This window comes from Lepidochelys kempii, chromosome 1 (assembly GCF_965140265.1).
Source record: "Lepidochelys kempii isolate rLepKem1 chromosome 1, rLepKem1.hap2, whole genome shotgun sequence".
NCBI lineage: Eukaryota > Metazoa > Chordata > Testudines > Cheloniidae > Lepidochelys > Lepidochelys kempii.
The window spans coordinates 116358816-116373187 of NC_133256.1; the positions used below are offsets into that span (position 1 = coordinate 116358816).

General features: G+C 44.9%; 1 long non-coding RNA gene across 2 annotated transcripts; it reads right to left on the minus strand.

The window, feature by feature from the left end:
• Positions 1-1758: 1758 nt before the first annotated feature.
• Positions 1759-13501, minus strand: LOC140905036 (uncharacterized). 2 transcript variants are annotated; one of them, XR_012156719.1, is made up of 3 exons: positions 13282-13501; positions 3323-4828; positions 1759-2332 (listed from the first exon to the last, which is right to left on the minus strand). It is a non-coding gene; the product is annotated as an uncharacterized lncRNA (long non-coding RNA). The 2 variants fall into 2 exon arrangements; XR_012156718.1 differs by lacking the exon at positions 13282-13501 and adding an exon at positions 6655-7197.
• Positions 13502-14372: the final 871 nt, after the last annotated feature.

The window sequence follows — 14372 nt, forward strand, 5'->3', positions numbered from 1 at the left end:
CCTTGGGGCACTCCACTTGATACCGGCTGCCAACTAGACATGGAGCCATTGATCACTACCCGTTGAGCCCGACAATCTAGCCAGATTTCTACCCACCTTATAGTGCATTCATCCAGCCCATACTTCCTTAACTTGCTGACAAGAATACTGTGGGAGACTGTGTCAAAAGCTTTGCTAAAGTCAAGAAACAATACATCCACTGCTTTCCCTTCATCCACAGAACCAGTAATCTCATCATAAAAGGCGATTAGATTAGTCAGGCATGACCTTCCCTTGGTGAATCCATGCTGGCTGTTCCTGATCACTTTCCTCTCATGCAAGTGCTTCAGAATTGATTCTTTGAGGACCTGCTCCATGATTTTTCCAGGGACTGAGGTGAGGCTGACTGGCCTGTAGTTCCCAGGATCCTCCTTCTTCCCCTTTTTAAAGATTGGCACTACATTAGCCTTTTTCCAGTCATCCGGGACTTCCCCGGTTCGCCACGAGTTTTCAAAGATAATGGCCAATGGCTCTGCAATCACAGCCGCCAATTCCTTCAGCACTCTCGGATGCAACTCGTCCGGCCCCATGGACTTGTGCACATCCAGCTTTTCTAAATAGTCCCTAACCACCTCTATCTCCACAGAGGGCTGGCCATCTCTTCCCCATTTTGTGATGCCCAGCGCAGCAGTCTGGGAGCTGACCTTGCATGCATAAGGGCACTTTCATGGAATTTTGTGACTTGCTTTCCCCTGCTCTGAAGCGCAAGAATACCAAAGTGAGAGCAGCCCTCACAGTTCACAAGCGAGTGACAATAGCCCTGTGGAAGCTTGCAACACCAGACAGCTACCGGTCAGTCGGTAATCAATTTGGAGTGGGCAAATCTACTGTGGGGGTTGCTGTGATGCAAGTAGCCAACGCAATCATTGAGCTGCTGCTATCAAAGGTAGTGACTCTGGGAAATGTGCAGGTCATACTAGATGGCTTTGCTGCAATGGGATTCCCTAACTGTGGTGGGGCTATAGACGGAACCCATATCCCTATCTTGGGACTGGACCACCAGGGCAGCCAGTGCGTAAACCGCAAGGGGTACTTTTCCATGGTGTTGCAAGCACTGGTGGATCACAAGAGATGTTTCACCAACAACAACGTGGGATGGCCGGGAAAGATCCATGATGCTCGTGTGTTCAGGAACTCTGGTCTGTTTAAACGACTGCAGGAAGGGATTTACTTCCCAGACCAGAAAATAACTGTTGGGGATGTTGAAATGCCTATAGTAATCCTTGGGGACCCAGCCTACCCCTTAATGCCCTGGCTCATGAAGCCGTACACAGGCAGCCTGGACAGTAGTCAGGAGCTGTTCAACTATAGGCTGAGCAAGTGCAGAATGGTGGTAGAATGTGCATTTGGATATTTAAAGGGTCGCTAGTGCAGTTTACTGACTCGCTCAGACCTCAGCGAAACCAATACTCCTATTGTTATTGCTGCTTGCTGTGTGCTCCACAATCTCTGAGAGAGTAAGGGGGAGACGTTTATGGCAGCGTGGGAGGTTGAGACAAATCACCTGGCCGCTGAATATGTGCAGCCAGATACCAGGGCAGTTAGAAGAGCACAGCAGGAAGTGCTGCGCATCAGAGAAGCTTTGAAAACCAGTTTCATGACTGGCCAGGGTACTGTGTGACACTTCTGTTTGTTTCTCCTTGATGAAAACCCGCCCCCTTGGTTGCCTCTAAATTCCCTGTAAGCCACCCGCCCTCCCCCCTTCGATCACAGCTTGCTTGCAAAGGAAATAAAGTCACTATCATTTAAAAAACATGTATTCTTTATTAATTGATTATAAAAATAGGGAGATAACTCACAAGGTAGCCCGGGTGGGGTGTGGGAGGAGGGTAGGAGGGAAGGAAAAGGCCACTTTAAAACTTGTTGAATGACAGCCTTCTGTTGCTGTGGGCTGTCCACTGGGGTGGAGTGGTTGGGTGCCCGGTTCTTGGGTGTCTGGGTGAGGAGGCTACGGAACTTGGGGAGGAGGGAGGGCGGTTAAGCAGGGGCTACAGCAGCAGTCTGTGATACTGCTGCCGTTCATGAACCTCCATCAGATGCCGGAGCATGTCCGTTTGATCCCGCAGTAGCCCCAGAGTTGCCTCATGCCTCCTCTGATCTTCGTGCCGCCACCTCTCCTCATGTTCATTGGCCACTGTTCTGTACTCTGCTATTGTGTCCCTCCACACAGCTCTGTCAGTGCCGAACGACTGCATGAGCTCAGAGAACATGTCACCGCGCGTGCGGATTTTTTGCCGCCTTATCTGAGATAGCCTTTGGGATGCAGGAGGGAGGCTTGAAACATTTGCAGCTGCTGGAGGAAAAAAAGGGAGTGAAGTATTTAAAAATATACATTTTACAGAACAATGGCTATACTCTTTCACGGTGAACAACACTATTCACATTACGTAGCACATGTGATTTTGGTACAAGGTTGCATTTTGCATCTTATATTGAGTGCCTGCGGCTTTGGTGTTAGAGATCACGCACGCAGGGCCGGGCAACAGAATTCGGCTTGCAGGTGGCCATGGTAAGCCATAGTCTTTTGGCTTCTGCAACCTTCATAACAGCAGCGCCCTCTTTTCCCATACCAAGCAAACCCCATTAAGTTGGCCATTTAGTGCTGTGGTTTTCCTGTTAACGTGCAGCAACGGAAACCGAACTGACTGCCTCCCCCCATCCAATTCTCTGGGATGATCGCTTTACCCCTCCCCCCACCGCCTGGCTGGCATCAGGGAAGATCCCTGCTAGCCAAACGTGAACAGCTCAGCGCCAATGCCCCTCCCTCTTCCCCCCTTCCCCCCCCCGCATGGCTAACTGTGGGGAGGATTTCTTTTCAGCCACAGGCAAACAGCCCAGTAGGAACAGGCACCTCTGAATGTCCCCTTAATTAAATTCAACCAGGTTACCATGAATGATACCACTCTCCTGAGGATAACACAGAGAGATAAAGAATGGATGTTGCTTGAATGCCAGCAAACACCGGGATCATATGCTGCCAGGCTTTGTCATGCAATGATACCAGATTACTTGCTATTAGCATGGTGTGGTAAAGTGTCCTACCATGGAGGACGGAATAAGGCTGCTTTCTCCAGAAACCTTCTGCAAAGGCTTTTAGAGTACCTCCAGGAGAGCTTCATGGGGATGTCCCTGGAGGATTTCCGCTCCATCCCCACACACATTAACAGACTTTTCCAGTATCAGTACTGGCCACGAATGCATCCCAAGTCCTCAGGGCTACTTAATCATTAAAAAATGCTTGCTTTTATAACAACATGTATTATATTTTAAAAGGTACACTCACCAGAGGTCCCTTCTCTGGCTTCATTGGGTTGGGAGGGTATTTCAGTCAAGGTGATAAAAAGATCCTAGCTGTTGGGGAGAACGGTGTGCTGTGTGCTCTCCCCAATCTCGTCCTCCTCCTCATCTTCCCCATCTGCAAAATCCTCAGCCATGGTGGAGAGTACCCCATCATTGGAGTCCACGGACAGGGGTGAGGTAGTGGTGGCGCCGCCCCCCCCAGAATTGTATGCAGCTCAGCGTAGAAGTGGCATGTCTGGGGCTCTGTCCCGGAGCGTCCGTTTGATTCTTTGGTTTTCTGGTATGCTTGTCTGAGCTCCTTAAGTTTCACTCAGCACTGTGTTGCATCCTTGCTGTACCTCTGTCCCTCATGGCCTCTGAGATTTTTTGAAATGTTTTGGCATTTCATCTTTTGGAACATAGTTCTGATAGCACAAATTCCTCTCCCCATACAGTGATCAGATCCAGTACCTCCTGTTCCGTCCATGCTGGAGCTCTTTTTCAATTCTGGGACTGCATCGTGACCTGTGCTGATGAGCTCTGCATGGTCACCTGTGCTGATGAGCTCGCCTGGCCAAACAGGAAATGAGATTCAAAAGTTCCCAGGGCTTTTCCTGTACACCTGGCCAGTGCATCCGGGTTCAAAGTGCTGTCCAGAGTGGTCACAATGGTGCACTGTGGGATAGCTCCTGGAGGCCAATACCTTTGAATTGCGTCCACACTAACCCTAATTCGAAACGGCGATGTCGATTTCAGTGCTAATCTCCTCATTGGGGAAGAGTACAGAAATCGGTTTTAAGAGTCCTTTATGTAGAAAAAATGGCTTAATTATGTGGACGGGTGCAGGGTTAATTCGGATTTAACGCTGCTAAATCCGACAAACTCGTAGTGTAGACCAGGCCTAATGCAGTTAACTACATCTACAACTGTAGACAATGTCAGTTTTAGTTGTTGTCTACAGCTTCAAGCAAGTGTTTTGGTTTTGTATCTTTCAGCTAGAATACCTGGAGAACAATCTCATTCCTGTCTTTGAAGAAAGCAGGTAGGTAGTTCAGTGGAGCAATTGATCTCTAAAAGTTTTGTTCAAAGGGATAACTGTCATAGATTTTATCCAGCATATTTTGTTAGGGATCAGCAAACCAGTTGAGATATAAGATGATCCATCCAAAACCTTTGCTTATGACCACGACCTCTAACTGTGATTCAAAAAAGTTTGTGTGGCTCGAAAGCTTCTCTCTCTCACCAACAGAAGTTGGCCCAATGAAAGTTATTACCTCATCCACCTTGTCTCTCTGTTTTCCACTTCTCATTTTTGGGCTGTTCTGTGCAATTGAAACTAGAAGTCGCAAAATACTGTGTGAAATCCTGCTCTTGGGAGATTTTCATCCTCATTTTGTAAAAAGTCAATTGGTTTGGATAAACTTCACTGAGCATCCAAATGTTCATATGCTTGTTGAAACCCATCAGATATGTTGACAGATAGCCACTACCAGTTTCTAGCATGGAAAATCTGGTGAGAGAGGTAAATTAACACGTTTAGGTATACAGCTACAATTTACAAAACAAATCACTAGCAACAGTTTTGTATTTTCAGGGTGTGATGAATTTATTCTAATGATGAAATACTTGTAACTTGACACCCTCCTGGGGAGTTATGATAGCTATATGTTTGTGGAACAACCAGAGTTTGAATTTCATTTTCTTCAGTTTGATCATGCAGTTTAATCTCTTACTCTTAATAAAATTTGCCTTTTCTCTTTCCAGATTCAAACTTTGCTTTTTCTATTTACAGATTCAAGAGCTATTATCCAGACAATATAAAAACAAAAGTTTTTCAGCCTCAAATTCTCACAGGTCTTATCACTGCCTGGATTTCTGATCGGGTAGAAGTGATGTCCTCTGAAATTTTCTGGCAAGGTATGTCTGCCCAAGAAAGATATGCTGTGTTGTCTCTTTACAACTCAAGTAGCCAGTAATAAAAATTTCAGCCTTAACAAATTTAACTTAAACAAGTGTTTCAAAACCCTATAATGTAACCATGAAAGAAGATTTGCAGAATTGGTCTTTGGAATTGCTGCTTCTCAGAAGATGAAGAAACAGCACCTTGCAAGATCCTGTTATTTTGCCAACTTTGAGGTTGTTGTAAGAGGTATTTTCATCACTTGTGGTGTATATGAGGCACAAATCTTTAAGACTCATGTTTTAAAGATTCAAATAGTCTGTGGTCAAGACAGTGCTTTTTCCTGACCCACTGACAAGAAGAGAACAGTAGTGTGATTGTGCAAAGGTCACTATCCCCAGTGTACTAATGCACAAGGATCTCTAACCCTGCTTCAGTGACATGGAGAGGTGGGTGTGCAATGGACATCAGTGCTGGTGTACAAGTGTGTCAGGGTCACTCCTTTCCACACAGTGCCCTTGAAGTGCCATTGTGCAATGGCTATCAGCCCCAGAGCGGTGATCTGGAGTCCTGGAGTGTGCAAAAGTCACCGGGGTCATGCAAAACCCTACGACCCCAGTGCAGAGCAGCCTCCTGTGCCAGGGTGGAGCAGGTAATCCTGTAATTTGCTATCTAGTCCCTTTGCATTCTATAAAATTCAGTAACTTAAAGGACTGGGTTCAAATTACATAATATTTCATCATACCAGATTTTGTATTATGTTCAGTCTTAAAAGGGCAATACATATATACTTTTGCTTCACAAACATGATCAAGAACGAGAAGAACACGGAGTTATATTTACACAATTGTGGTGTACTTCTGAAGTGTTTTCCCTGATTGCACCATTCCTGTGATAATCTGTGTGACGGGTTGGATCACAGAAACCCCCTTGGGACTGCCACCTGATGTGCCCAGACTACTTCTGCCACTGCTTTCCCTGCCAGCTTGAGACTCCAGCACCCTGTCTTGTTGAGCCGGACATGCCAGTCTGCTCCAACACAGATGCACTGTCTGAACCACGTGCTCCAAAGCTGCAGACTTACCTGAAAGCAACTTAAGAAGTGTACCTGCCTTTAACACTCAGAAGCCCAACTCCCAATGGGGTCCAAACCCCAAATAAATCCATTTTACTGTGTATAAAGCTTATACAGGGTAAACTCATAAATTGTTCACCCTCCATAATACAGAGATATGCACAGCTGTTTGCCCCCCAGGTATTAATACATACTCTGGGTTAATTAATCAGTAAAAAGTAATTTTATTAAATACAGAAAGTAGGATTTAAGTGGTTCCAAGTAGTAACAGACAGAACAAAGTGAATTACCAAGCAAAACAAAATAAAACCTGCAAATCTATGCTAATACAGTAAGAAGCTGAATACAGATAAAATCTCACCCTCAGAGATGTTCCAATAAGCCTCTTTTACAGACTAGCCTCCTTTTAGTCTGGGTCCAGCAAGCACTCACACCCCCTGTAGTTATTGTCCTTTGTTCCAGTTTCTTTCAGGTATCCTGGTGGGTGGAGAGGTTCTTTCTTGAGCAAGCTGAAGACAAAATGGAGGGGTCTCCAGGGGTTTAAATAGACTTTTCCTTGTGGGTGGAGACCCCCTCCTCTCTCCTATGCAAAGTCCAGCTCCAAGATGGAGTTTTGGAGTCACATGGGCAAAGTCACCTATCCATGCATGACTCAGAACTTATAGGTGGCAGCCATGGTTCACATGCTTCCTTGAATGTCCTCAGGTAAACTTATGTGGATTGGAGCATTCCAAGATCCATTGTTCATTAAGTGCTTCTTGTTTGGGCATTTAACTTGCATATTCCTTTCTCAAGAAGCTGACCAAATGCTTACAAAGGCTACTTAAAAATCAAGCCAGTACACACCCAATATTCATAACTTCGAACACAAAAATGACACATGTGTACAAATAGGATTAATAGATTCAATAGATCATAACCTTCACAGAGATATGTTCCATGGCATATGTAGCATAAAACATATCCCAGTCATGTCATATATTTATATATATACACACACACACATTCATAAGCATATTTCCATAAAGCCTTACGGGGGGCACCGTCACAATCAGTTACAGAAGTCAAGTGCCGTTTTAAGACCAATCTGAGGCAGCATTTGGTGTGGATGGAGAAAACTTAAAGTTTACTTCAAATAATATCATCCAGAACACTGGCTTTTGCACTAGTGCAGCAGGGCTGTGCGTTGAACACTGTGTCAAAGCATTCCCAGGCTGCAGATGTTAGCAAGATACAACTATACAGGAAGCCCAGTATACTTCAGGATGTGTGTGTGGTGTGGGGGGAGGCGGGGGAAAATCAAACAAGCTTGAAAACATGTTGTTTCAAGACTCCATGCATATTACAACATGCAGGGTTGCCTAATAATATTTCAGGTTCAAAAGGAACTAAGGCAGATCTGCGCATGTGCCAGCTTGAGAAATACAGGTCGTTGTTAGCGGCTGTGGTTTATAATGAGTAGGAAAGACGAGTGTTATGAAATATCATTAGCCAGATTTAAAGTTAGCACAGTCATGTCAGACTATTAGAGGGCATCTGTGCAGAATGTTTGGTTAACACTAATAGTTTTCAGTCTTAGCAACCCCAAACATTCAAAACTCATGAATCAGCTCCCCTCAAATCCCCCCCTAAAATTAGCTTCAGAACGCATGATTTTTTTTTTAATTTCAGGTATTGATTTGCCGTCTTGTTTTTGAGCACTCAGGTCACATTTTCAAGTTTTTCTCTGCAACTGTGAAAGCTAAAAACATTCTTATTTAATGAAAACAGAGATCCTCACATAATCACTTTACTTAAAGCTTGAAGGAAAACATGAAGTATCACAAGAGTCCTGGTAAAATTACGAGAGTTGGTGACACTGAGCTGTACTGGTACACATGCTGAATATCAAATCAGTGACAAGTACCTACATCTTAGCTGCCATTAGAGTTAAATTGGCCATTCAGTGAGGTTTGTTGATTCACAAGCTGATATACCTCTCGATTCAGTCCCATTCCTACCTCTCTTTCAATGAACTCCTTGGTGAGGATTATAAAATTAAAGCTAATCAACTTTTTTCAAAATTTGAAAATTTGGATGAAAAAATTCATGATGTTTCCACGAAAATTTTACTTTGTGAAAACGTTGTCCTGTTTTGGACCAGCTGTTTCAAAAGAAATTCAAAAAAATTGAATCGCTATATTAATATTCAATAAAAAAGGGAAAATGGATCATTTGTCAACTAACACTAAAATAATAGTCCTCTCCCCATCTCAGATCCATAATAAATATATATGTTTGTTATGTACTGTACGCTTTCAACATTCACTTTATTCCCCCCACCACCCAGCAGCACTACACAAAGGTAACTTTGAACTCACTGTCTTTTTTCTGTTCTTGTACTCTGGAAAAATGGACATTTTGCATCAAATATGGCCATGATCGTTTTGAAAAAAACATTCTGGTTTTTGATGTTTTGTAAATTCTTATTCATCATTCTGCAAGTTTATCACTGATCAGATAAAACGCATTCCTCTTTCCTAGTTTATACACTGTATCTTTCGGTGTCTCAGCAGGACACAGCTGGTACCCATCTGTTTGTGCAAAATGATGCTAATGATGTTATTTGGCTAGTTAGCTCTATTTTTAGAAACGTTCTCAGCCTTCCTCTCTCATCTCCCACATCAGTTACTGTTCCCTTCAGTAATGCCAGACTTTCTTGAATTGTGTCTCAAATACATCCCCAAATGAAAATAATTCCAGCTTACAAAGCAACTCATTGCAATCAATCCAAATAAGTTACAGTTCATTCTTTTAGTCAAGTCTCACACCATCAGTACAACCATTTGTGAATTAATATAATAGCACAATCTTTAATGCATTAACTGTATAACTCTTAAAAAAAATAAGCATGAGCTCAAACCAAAATACCAGGCCTGGACAACCCCAAATTTAAGAGGTGCTGGAATCTATTCTTGAAACTAAATTACATAGTTTGGTACTCTCTCTAGTCAAAGTGAAAACTGAGAGCAGAGCATCCCAAAACTAGCCCTTTCCACACCCAGATCCAAAGTTTACAGTTCAAACCCATCTGTAGTCGTGGTGTTTAAAGAATTCACACATACTATTTTGGTGAGGATGTGCCTAAGTTCCCAGAAGGGATTTATAAATGGCATGGATATCACTACCTAGGTGGGACGGTGCCCCCCATAAGGCTTTATAGAAATATACTTATGAATGTATATATGACATAACTAGAATGTGTTATGCTATTTATGCCATGTAACAAATCTCTGTAAAGGTTATGATCTATTGAATCTATTAATCCTATTTGTATGCATGTATCATTTTTGTATTCAAAGTTATGAATATTGGCTGCACACTTGTTTGATTCTGAGTAGGTTTTAGTGAAGCAGTTGGTCAGCTTCCTGAGAAAAGACTATTCTCAGTAAGTGCCCAATCAAGAAGCCCTTAAGCCAACAATGAACTTGGAGATGACAATCCACATCTGGGCTTTCCCAGGAATGTGGCTTGGCTGGTAAGGAACTCAGTCATGAATGGACATGTGACTTGCCCAGGTGACTCCAAAATTCCATTTTGTAGCTGGACTTTACATAGGAGAGAGGAGGGGTTCTCCACCCACAAGGAAAAGTCTATTTAAACCCCTGGGAGACCCCTCCATTTTGTCTTCAGCTTGCTCAAGAGAGAGCCTCTCCACCCACCAGGATACCTGAAAGAAACTGAAGCAAAGGACAGTAACTACAGGGGTGTGAGTGCTTGCTGGACCCAGACTAGAAGAAGGTTAGTCTGTAAAAGAGGCTTATTGGAACATCTCTGAGGGTGAAATTTTTTCTGTATTCAGCTTCTTACTGTATTAGCATAGATTTGCAGGTTTTATTTTGTTTTGCTTGGTAATTCACTTTGTTCTGTCAGGTTTCAGAGTAACAGCCGTGTTAGTCTGTATTCGCAAAAAGAAAAGGAGGACTTGTGGCACCTTAGAGACTAACCAATTTATTAGAGCATAAGCTTTCGTGAGCTACAGCTCACTAAATGCTACTTTCTGTATTTAATAAAATTACTTTTTACTGATTAATTAACCCAGAGTATGTATTACTACCTGTGGGGCAAACAGCTCTGCATATCTCTCTATCAGTGTTATAGAGGGCGAACAATTTATGAGTTCGCCCTGTATAAGCTTTATACAGGGTAAAACGGATTTATTTAGGGTTTTGGACCCCATTGAGAATTGGGCATCTGAGTGTTAAAGACTGGAACACTTTTGTAAGCTGCTTTCAGTTAAGCCTACAGCTGTTAGGGGACGTGGTTCAGACCTGGGTCTGGGTTTGCAGCAGGCTAGCGGGTCTGGCTCAAACCAGGCAGGGCACTGAAGTCCTAAGCTGCCAGGGCAGGAAAGCAGGGGCAGAAGTAGTCTGGGCACATCAGGTGGCATCTCCCAGGGGGTTTCTGTGATCCAACCCGTCACACAAGGATATTTAAATTGTTTCTAAGATATAACAAAAAGAAACAGACATGAACAAGAGATAAGCAGCTGTAATTACCTTCCAATAAAGCAATTGTAAGGGGACTGTTGCCCCCTTACTAACATTCAGTGGGGGTGTTTCAGTTGCTAGCTCCCAGTACTAAAAGGGGGAAGGGTCGATGGAGAATCAGCATCCTGACAGCCCCCAGGAACAATGGGAAGAGGCCAGTGCTCCAGGTCAGCCTGAATGACAGAGCGGGCAGGCTAATCAGGGAGTCAGGAGGCCCCGTCCTCCATGTGAGCTGGATTTGCCTGGGTCAGACAGAGTGGGGCCGAGCTAAGGGGAAAGCAGGGGCCCAAGCTAAGCTGGGTAGCAGAGCTGTGCCAGATCCAGAGGGACCAGAAAAGCAGCCCAGAGAGAGCAGACCCTGTCCTGGGAGCAGAGCTGCAGCCCCAAAGCCAGAGGCACAGCCCAGAGAGAGCAGACTTGCCCTGGGAGGAGAGCTGCAGCAACCAGAGCCAGAGGGTCCAGAAAAGCAGCCCAGGAAGCAGGTCAGTGCTGGGAGCAGAGTCACAGAAGCAGCCTGCAGAGCAGACCTGTCCTGGGAGCAGAGCTGCAGCAACCAGAGGCAGAGGGGCCAAAGAAGCAGCCCAGGGAGCTGGAGGCAGAGCAGCAGCAGTGCTGAGACAGAGTGGTGGACGTGGAGCTGGGGCTGGAGTAGTCCGGATCTGGGTGCAGTGAGCAGCTGGGGAGTGCGAGGGGGACCCTGGGCAGCGGGCCCAGCACAGGGAGACGCCTCAGCCAAGAGACTCTGCAGGCCAGGCCTGGATCGTAACCCCGACAGGATGACACTGGGAAGAAGGGTCCTACCACTTAGAGCCTGAGAGCGCGTGGCCACCACCAGAGCAAGTGTCCAACCCACAGCATCCCTGCAGCACAGCCAGGGCCTCAGAAGGAGGCCTGGGACTTACAAGGAACAGACTGTGAGCTGCCCTGACATTCCAGAGACACTGTTTGTGATGTTCCCTGCCACAGAACGGGTTGATGTGTTTCCTTTAACCTTTCCCATTTTTCCTTATTCTTTTTAAAATAATTGTTGATTAAATAACTTGCATTTGCTTTAACTTGTATGTAATGGTCAGTGGGTCAGAGAAGTGCCCAGTGCAGAGAGAGTACCCCAGAGTGGGGACACTCTAGCCCCTGTCCTAGGTGACCACAGCAGGGTTGGGGGTCGAGTCCCCCAGGAATCCTGGGCCCAGCCTTGTTGGGGTTACGAGGACTCTGCCAGACAGGAGAGTGGAAGGGGAGTCCTCAAGGGCGGGGAGTCCTCAAGGGCAGGGAGGCCACTGGGTTAAAGGAAGTGGGAGCGAGGACTCAGATCCTTTCGCTAGTCCACTTCACGGGGGTAGTGCAGAAGCCAGGAAAGTTCCCCACAAGAGCGGGACTGTTCCCCCGCTTATACAATCACAGAACTAAATAGATACAAAGTGCGACTGGGCTGAGTTATTCAAATATAAATTCACATTATTTTAAGAGTAACACAAATGTTCACTTGTAAAATATTAAAGAATTAACTAACATGCAGGTATTATAGTTGATGGACAGAAGCTCAGTGGAGAGATACAATGGTAGTGCCTGCAACCATCTTAATCAGAGTATAAAACATTTGTTCAAGAAGCCTTATCCACTTGAGCATAATAAAATAGAATAGACCAGGGGTAGGCAACCTATGGCACGTGGGCCAAAGGCGGCACACGAGCTGATTTTCAGTGGCACTCACACTGCCAGGGTCCTGGCCACCGGTCTGGGGGGCTCTGCGCTTTAATTTAATTTTAAATGAAGCTTCTTAAACATTTTAAAAACCTTATTTACTTTACATACCACAATAGTTTAGTTCTATATTATAGACATAGAAAAAGACTTTCTAAAAACGTTAAAATGTATTACTGGCACGCGAAACCTGAAATTAGAGTGACTAAATGAAGACTCGGCACCCCACTTCTGAAAGGTTGCCGACCCCTGGAATAGACTATAAAACTTCCAGGCCAAGTGATGAAGGGATACAACCACTACCACTCTGAACTCCAAACACTCTCCCAATCAGAAGGGGGATAAGCACATTTTAAAAACAGGCACTGTAGTGTTAAATGATGTCCTGCCAGCAGACAAATGCATCAAATCTGGGAAAGTTCTAGAACAACTGCTGCTGCTGAGGTAGATCAAACAAGGTGTTGACCTGACATTACATATCATCTAGCTGAAGTAGTTTAGGGTACTTGTGCATATAGCATGGTCATGTTTTTGGAACACAGTCCTCACAAAGATCCCATCAATTCCTTCCTAGATACCAAGCTGACAGGCAGTGCTTAATTTGTACCAGGACTGAGCCCCAGCACCTCTAGACTTGGCAGTTCATAGTCCCAGCACCTCTGGGATTGCTGCATCAATTATGAATGTAAAAAAATTGCTTGAGCCCTGGCACCTCTTTCATTACAAATTAAGTGCTGCTGATAGGGCATTATACATACCTTAGTATTTTGGAGGGGATTGTGGACCAAAAGAAGCAAGGTACCTTCTTCTCATGTCCCTCTTAAAAGTATTCTTCAGTACTTGCCTCCTGCAGCCAATCCCAAGTCCTCTTCCCCGCTCACCTGTCAATGTGGTAGCTTGAAATATTCCTACACACACACACACACACACACGTCAGAGGGAGACTATTTGGGTCTCGTCCGTGAATTACAGATGAGTTTATATGGCAGAAGTTGTGATTCACAGTTCTGATTTCCTCAGCATATTGCATATGTTATTTATATTTTTGCCTCCATATGCATATGAGAAAGTATAGGAAAACTGTAGCTGCATAAGGTGCCTGAGTTACAACTGCTGTAGGGACAATCTATTTTCCTAAGTTTTTAAAAAACTTAAACTGAAAAAAATCATCCTGGTAGAACCATATTGACCCCCACATTGGTCAACAGCAGGGTTGGAATCTCTAGATCCACAGCCCAGTCCTCTACCACTTGACAGAGTAACTGTAGCAGTAAAAGGCTATGTGGCATTTCCACTATAGAAGGACAGAGAGATGTACTTTGCCAGGACATTTCACAGCTCTTCCTAGACAGTAGAGGAATGTTGAGACTCAGAAATAATGGGTTCTATTCTGGGTTCTGGAGGTGAGTGTCCTCCTCTAGTGCTTACAGACCTTTCTGCCCCTCTCCTTCCCCAACCTCTCCCTGATCACTTCTGCTTCTATCCTCCCTTCTCTAGCTCCTGCCCCTGTTTTGTCCCCCACCTCTGCTGTCCCCTTCCCTGGCTTCTGCCCCAACATTCCCTCATCTCCGACTCCCATCTTCCCCACTCCATGGCTCCTACCTTTCTTCCTCCCAGTATACCTATTCTCCCCCCAACCCCAGTCATCTGCTCCCCTGTCTCTCTCCCTCCCAGGACCTGCTCATGACCCCCCTTCCAGGTTCTATCTCCCTCTCCTCCTTTGCTCCATACCTTGTTCCTCACTCCACTGTATTCAAGTCAGACTTCTTCCGCCAACTCCTTGCTGCCTGGGTGCCAGCAGGGGGAGCATTGAGAGTGCAGGTGACAAACTCCCTGCTGTTGGTTTTGG